The sequence below is a fragment of the Macaca fascicularis genome, chromosome 15 (assembly GCF_037993035.2).
Source record: "Macaca fascicularis isolate 582-1 chromosome 15, T2T-MFA8v1.1".
Classification (NCBI taxonomy): domain Eukaryota; kingdom Metazoa; phylum Chordata; class Mammalia; order Primates; family Cercopithecidae; genus Macaca; species Macaca fascicularis.
In genome coordinates, this window is record NC_088389.1 from 36,721,247 (window position 1) to 36,727,246 (window position 6,000).

The 6,000-nt window shown below is 53.2% G+C and overlaps 1 protein-coding gene across 6 annotated transcripts in view; it reads right to left on the bottom strand.

Annotated features, from left to right (window-relative positions):
- Positions 1-2,119, bottom strand: part of GSN (gelsolin) — a 64,423-nt gene extending 62,304 nt beyond the window's left edge. For all 6 annotated transcript variants that reach the window (XM_065530134.2, XM_005580908.5, XM_015436768.4 and 3 more), the window contains exon 1: positions 2,049-2,119. The gene's annotated coding sequence lies outside the window, so the exon portion shown is untranslated. The remainder of the gene's footprint in view (positions 1-2,048) is intronic.
- Positions 2,120-6,000: the final 3,881 nt, after the last annotated feature.

The following is a 6,000-nucleotide window of genomic DNA, read 5'->3' on the forward strand; positions in this document are numbered from 1 at the left end:
CTTTAGCTTATAATCTAGTTCCATTTTCATTTAGAGTCTCAACTCCCACCACCCCGCCCTTCTCCCATCCTCCACTCTAGCCACTTGGATGGCTCAGAAAACCTCAGTGCCTTTGCACAAGTGGTTCCTGCTTCTCAGAATGTCTTTTCCTCCAACTCCTGTTTCTCCTGGTAAATGATTACTCATTCTGAGGTCTGGCTCACCCAGACAAAATTAGTCACTCCGCCTGCAGGCTGAAGTCACTCTTAATATGGCACGAAAGTGTCAACCACTATAGATGACAAGCATCTTGAGGACAGAGAGCTCTGTCCTCTTCCGAGGCTGTTGGGCCCCTCGCAGGGCAAAGCACAGAACACAGGTCCAGAGAAGGGCTGAAAGGAGGGAGGAGGGGTGGAAGGAAATGCCATGCAGGGCAAACTCTGCAGCCACCCCTCCTGGGAGCAGCCTGTTTCCAGGCTCATGTTAGTCCCTAATAAAAGGACTATGGAAAATTCTGGAGTAAACTTCCCTTCCCTGATTCACACAGAAACCTTCTTTGCTGCTGTGTAACTCACCGAATGCCAACCCAAGCTCCCCTGGCTGTTTACAATTTCCCTGGCATTTCTAAATAGCAAGGCCCCGGAAAGAAAAATGGAGTTTCAAAGGAGCTGAAAGCTGACCGTTCCCATCCCCATCCTTACTCCTCTGTTTCCAAGCCTCTCTCCCTTAACAGCCCCAGGAAACACCAACCAGCATCCCCAAGCGGGGGGGGGGAAGGGGGGGGGGGGAGCGGTGGGGAATGCTTGTCCCTTTAGTGAACGGAACACCCAAGAAGGAGGCTAAAGTCCCTCCCAGCAAGGAATCCACAAAAAGCAGACTGGAATTGGGTCCCAGCCCTAACCTGCCTCACTGTGTGTCAACTAGCCCATCATAAACTCTCTGGGTCCTTGACTTTTAACTGTGAAATGGGGATGGGGTAAGATTCTAGCAAGCTATGGTCGCTGTAAAGGGCAGAGCGGTGAGAGTTCCTGGTGTCCTGGTCAGAAATGTGGTCCTGGGAGAACACGACACACAGGATTAAGTCTTTGAAAAGTCCCCAAAGGCCAAACAAAAGCGAGAGGCACCTCCCCAGAAGCCCCGCCTTCCACAAAGTCCAATTACCCTCAAGACAGCCTAGAATGAGTTCTGGGTGTTTTAAAAGCCCCTTCCATGCTCTGAGGAGGGTGTGAGGACAGGATAAAGCGGCAGATGTCTGGGCAGAGAAGGAGCTAGGAAGAAAGCCAATGTCACCTGCTCGCCCACACCCCCAGCCCCCAGTCTTCCGAGGACTGGCTCTTCTCCCCGGGCACTGCGCAGACCAGCCAACCTGCACTGGACCAGAGGGAAGTTGCTGTTATTTAGGTTTTGGGGGGCTGGATCCCAGAAGACATGGGGGATCAGGGAGAAGGGGTTCCAATCACTGTCTTCAACTCCGAAAGAAGCTTCCGTGTGAGTCAGGGAAGGGAACACTGCAGGGCCGGGGAGGAGCCAGCAGCTACAGGTAGCAGGCGCCTGAAGATTTCAGACAGTACAAGGAAGAACTTTCTAACAGTCCTCAGAAAGAGGAAGAAGCCGAAGAGGAAAGCAAGCACAGGTATCGTCCAGGAGGCAAGGGTCCTCTAAGTGGACTCCCCAGCGGAGTCACCGCCCAGACCGTAGCTGGTGGCCCTCTGCATGCCCGGCTCAGACACCCCAAGCGCGGGAGTGACCCCGGGACAGTTCCCCCATCCCGGGGGCGGGGTCGAGGTTATTAGCTCAGGTGCTAGCAGCACAGTGGAATCACGGGGTGGAGGCCTGGCCCCTCTCCTCTCCTGCTCCAGCGTCTCCCCATCCCCCTGCTCCCATCCACACTCTTTGGTCCCCTGGAAGACGGGAAAACTGAGCGCGGAAGCCCTTTTCCAGCGATGCCCCCGCGGCCGGGCCGAGCTCCAGGCGCGCGCGAGACAGGACCGGGAAGGAAGGGAGAGGAAGGGCTCAAATCAGCCCGGGACCCCCAGATGTCCGGGGCCGGGGCTGCGCGCCTCCCCTACCTGCTGCTGCGGCGCTGGAGACGGCTGCTGCTGGGTCCAGCTGTGCTCAGCTGGTTCCGGGCGGCGGGGCTGGGGCGTTGCGGTGCGCGCGGCCGGGGTGGGCAGGGCGCGGGCGGGAGCCGCCCTCGGGGCGGGGCGGCCCGGCAGGCGGGTGGGGGAGGAGCGCCAGGCCCTCCCGTCGGCTGCAGGGCGGGTGGCTCCAAGCTTGCCTTCATCCAGGGCGACCCCTCGCTTCACCTCGCAGGAAGGCACCAAGCCCTCTGCTTTCCCCTGGAGGAAACTGAGGCCTGGAGCACGGAGGGGAGATCTGAAGAGGCCTAGCGTCGGGGAGGAGACCCAGGGCAGCTCCTGAGCTGGCCTGGGGCCAAGAGCTCAGATGGGGCGGGCAGGCGAGCAATGCTCAACTAGCACCAGTGGAGGCCGATTTCAGCCCCGGAGAGGACGGACTTCAGGAGGCAAAGTGAGACTTCGGAGAGTGACATAGGCTGCACACAAAGCAAGGGAGATTCCTTCCCACGGAAGGGAATAAAGAGGAAGAGCGATTCCCAGCTCATTCCGAATGAAGTAACGAAAATGCCAAGTGCATCCCTGGTCCTTAAAGTGGACCATTAAGCAGGCGCCGTGGAGTCAGAAGGGCCTGGTTTGGAACCCCAGACATCAACTAGTCCTGTAACTTTGGGCAAGCGAGCTCACATACCTAAGTCTCCGTTTCCTCGTTTGTCAAATGGGCATCCTGGATTGCCTCTTCATGGGGCGGTTGAGAAGACTCAGTGAGAAAAAGACCCTCAGCACAATGACAAGGCACTGTGGCTTCTGCATAAACGGATGTTCTTATTTGTGTCATAGCAGATATTGTTTGAGGAGATTGAGGAAATCCACATTGGGCAGAAAGATGAGTTCAAGGTCACTTTTAAACAAATGTAAAACTTTGTTGATCTCAACAGCATCTCATATGCATTTGAGACGATAGCCGTTTATAATGTGGCAAGGCATAGGAGGGCCTCCCAACAGTCCTGGTGCACACGTGGGTTCCCAGGGCTCTTGGAGTTGCCGCGTGACTCCAATTTGGAAGGATTCACACACTCAACAGGAGACTGCACCACATGACAGAGATGTCCATTCCCAGCCTGGGTGCTGGCAGCAGCCTCATGTTCAGCCAGGGTAAAGCTCCATCTTAACACAAGATGAAATGTACTACAGTCTGTAATTGCCAGGTGCTGGGGATCAGAGCAGAAAAGGCTGTTGTTTAGCACAGAAGCCAAGAGCACAGCGCTCACTCCCTGGTTTTTCCATTGAATAGCAGCCAGGGAAGCCACAGGACCCAGGGAGTCTCGCCCTGGCTCTTCCTCCTGCCACTCTTTCTTTGTTCAGCACCAGTAAATACAAGAACCATTTCTTGAATGCCTCATGCCATGCTCTGGGCTTCCCACGTATTACCGACTTTCAGTCTCACCTCCCTACCTGACCTCCCAAGGGAGGCATTGCCATGTGTATTTTTCAGATGAGCAGGTCAAGCCCACAGAAAGGGTTAAGTACTCTCTAGAGGTCACACTACTGATACTGCGCAGTCTGCTGTTCTATGCCTGAGTCGTTGGCCCTCCCTTCTTTGCTCAATGTCTTATGTCACACTCTACCACCTTTCTTGGCTTGGGAAATTCTGCCGAGTTCCACTTTCTCTGAGAATAGAAGCAAGGTATCCACCCCCCAGGGAGGCTCACACCATCTCTGCTACACTCTGCTTTCTCCAGAGGCTGCCTGGGGCCCAGTGCAAGGCTGCTGGGGAGAAAAGCAAAAACACAGGCTTATTTGACTCTGGACTCTTTGATTACAAGCCCCGGCATACACATGCCCTGGAATTATCTAACATATCATTTCCAGCCCCAGCAACTGCTCTCAGGCAAAGGGAGGTGGAACTCTGAATCCATGTCCCCATAGAACTGGAGAATTCCACATCACAATGGAGGAAACATTGGAGAACATCTGGTCCAACTCCTCCCGTCAGAGATGGGGAAACCGAGGCCAAGAAAGCAGAAGGGTTCACATTCTAAGCTGGATCTAAGGTTCCACATTCTAAGTTTGATCAGATGCCTACCCATAACCCTGTAATTGCTCTATTTGGTGGCTGGAGAGGAACGTGGGAACAGGGCATAACCAGGAATCATTAAAAATGATAATGAAGATAATGATGATGATGATTGATTGATGATGATTGTGATGATGATAACCAATACTTACACAGGAGTGCCCCTCTAGGAACACTTCTAGAAATCTCCTGGTGCTTTGCTTTATGCCTCAACATGTGTATTTTATAGCTGGCAGGATATATCAAGTCTGCCTTTATTTTATTTTATTTATTTTTGTTTGTTTGTTTGTTTTTTGGTTTTTGGTTTTTTATTTTTTTGAGGCAGAGTCTCGCTCTGTCGCCCAGGCTGGCGTGCAGTGGCGCAATCTCGGCTCACTGCAAGCTCCACCTCCTGGGTTCACGCCATTCTCCTGCCTCAGCCTCCTGAGTAGCTGGGACTACAGGCGCCCGCCACCACGCCCGGATAATTTTTTTGTATTTTTTGTAGAGACGGGGTTTCACCGTGTTAGCCAGGATAGTCTCGATTTCCTGACCTCATGATCTGCCCGCCTCGGCCTCCCAAAGTGCTAGGATTACAGGCGAGAGCCACCGCGCCTGGCCCAAGTCTGCCTTTCATGGATGCCTAGAAGTCTTCTTGGTATCCTGTCTTCATTCCTTTCTAGATACCTCTTTGTACTTCTCCCCCCATTGGATCTAGGCACCGGTAAGGCCTGTTTGTCCTGGATCCTCACCTCAGAGTGAATGTCTTGCTGATAAGGATCTCCTCTGATGGAAGAACTTTGGTATCTTCTTTTGCCAGAAGACCATCTCCTTCCCAGAGTGAGGCTGGGGAGAAATGAAGGCCACACACAGGCCAGGCATTAGACAATTTGGGGGTGCCTGCTTCCTCCTCTGAGAACGCCTCTTCCCAACCAACAGATGGCCCTCACTTGCACCCAGGTTTGTACCGTAACCTTCCCCTGCAACACAGTTGACAGCATGAGGAGTGGATGGCACGACAAAGCTGGACTATTAGAATTTGGAACTGGAAGTTGAGACATGACAATCATGGTTAATTAACTGGGCCTGTGAGGACTGATGATCTCTGAAGGCCAAGGCCGCCATTTTGAAGTGGCCATCTTTCATCGTATTCACAGAGAAAGCCAGTGAGACTCGTTAAATGACTAGAAGGCTGTGGAGAAACTCACAGAGGAGATGCCTGGGCTGGCCAGCCTGGGAGGCTTCAGGGTTCAGGTGCTCTTCTGATTACAGAGCTGTCCTGGAGCTGGCTTCAGAAGGAGAAGTTATCAGCACAAGTATTTGTGGAGCATCGAACGCCTTGTAGTAGGTCCCTAGAAGCAGAGGATGAGACGGGGATTTCATACAAGGGATTACTTGAGAGAGCATTCTCAGGAGATCCTGAAATATCCCATGGAACACTAGGGCAGGGGTGCAGCTGGGCCTCAGGACCAGACCACAGGCAGGACCTGGGTACTAAAGGGAACCCAGAAAGTACTCTGTCCCCCATCTTTCATCTCTGCCTGTCTGCTCGCATCACACAAGCATTTCTGCTTTCCAGAAAATGGCTTTTACCAGCAGCAAGCTGGAATCCTTGTTTGTGGTCCACATTCCAAGTTGGATCAGATGCCTACCCTTTATCTAATTAACTCTGGCCCGAGTGGCAGGGTCCCACTGCACAAACCTGGCTGGCTGCTCCCACTGCAACCTGTGGGTGGAGGGGGTGCACTTCCCAGAGAAAAGGGGAAGGGAAGCCTAGCAGAGACAACTGTTTGGACTCAGTCAGCCTTGAAAGGATGGAAAGAATAAGAGTGGAAGTGAGGAAGGGAACAGCGTCTTCTGCTAAGAGCACAGAATAAGCAAAGGTGTGGA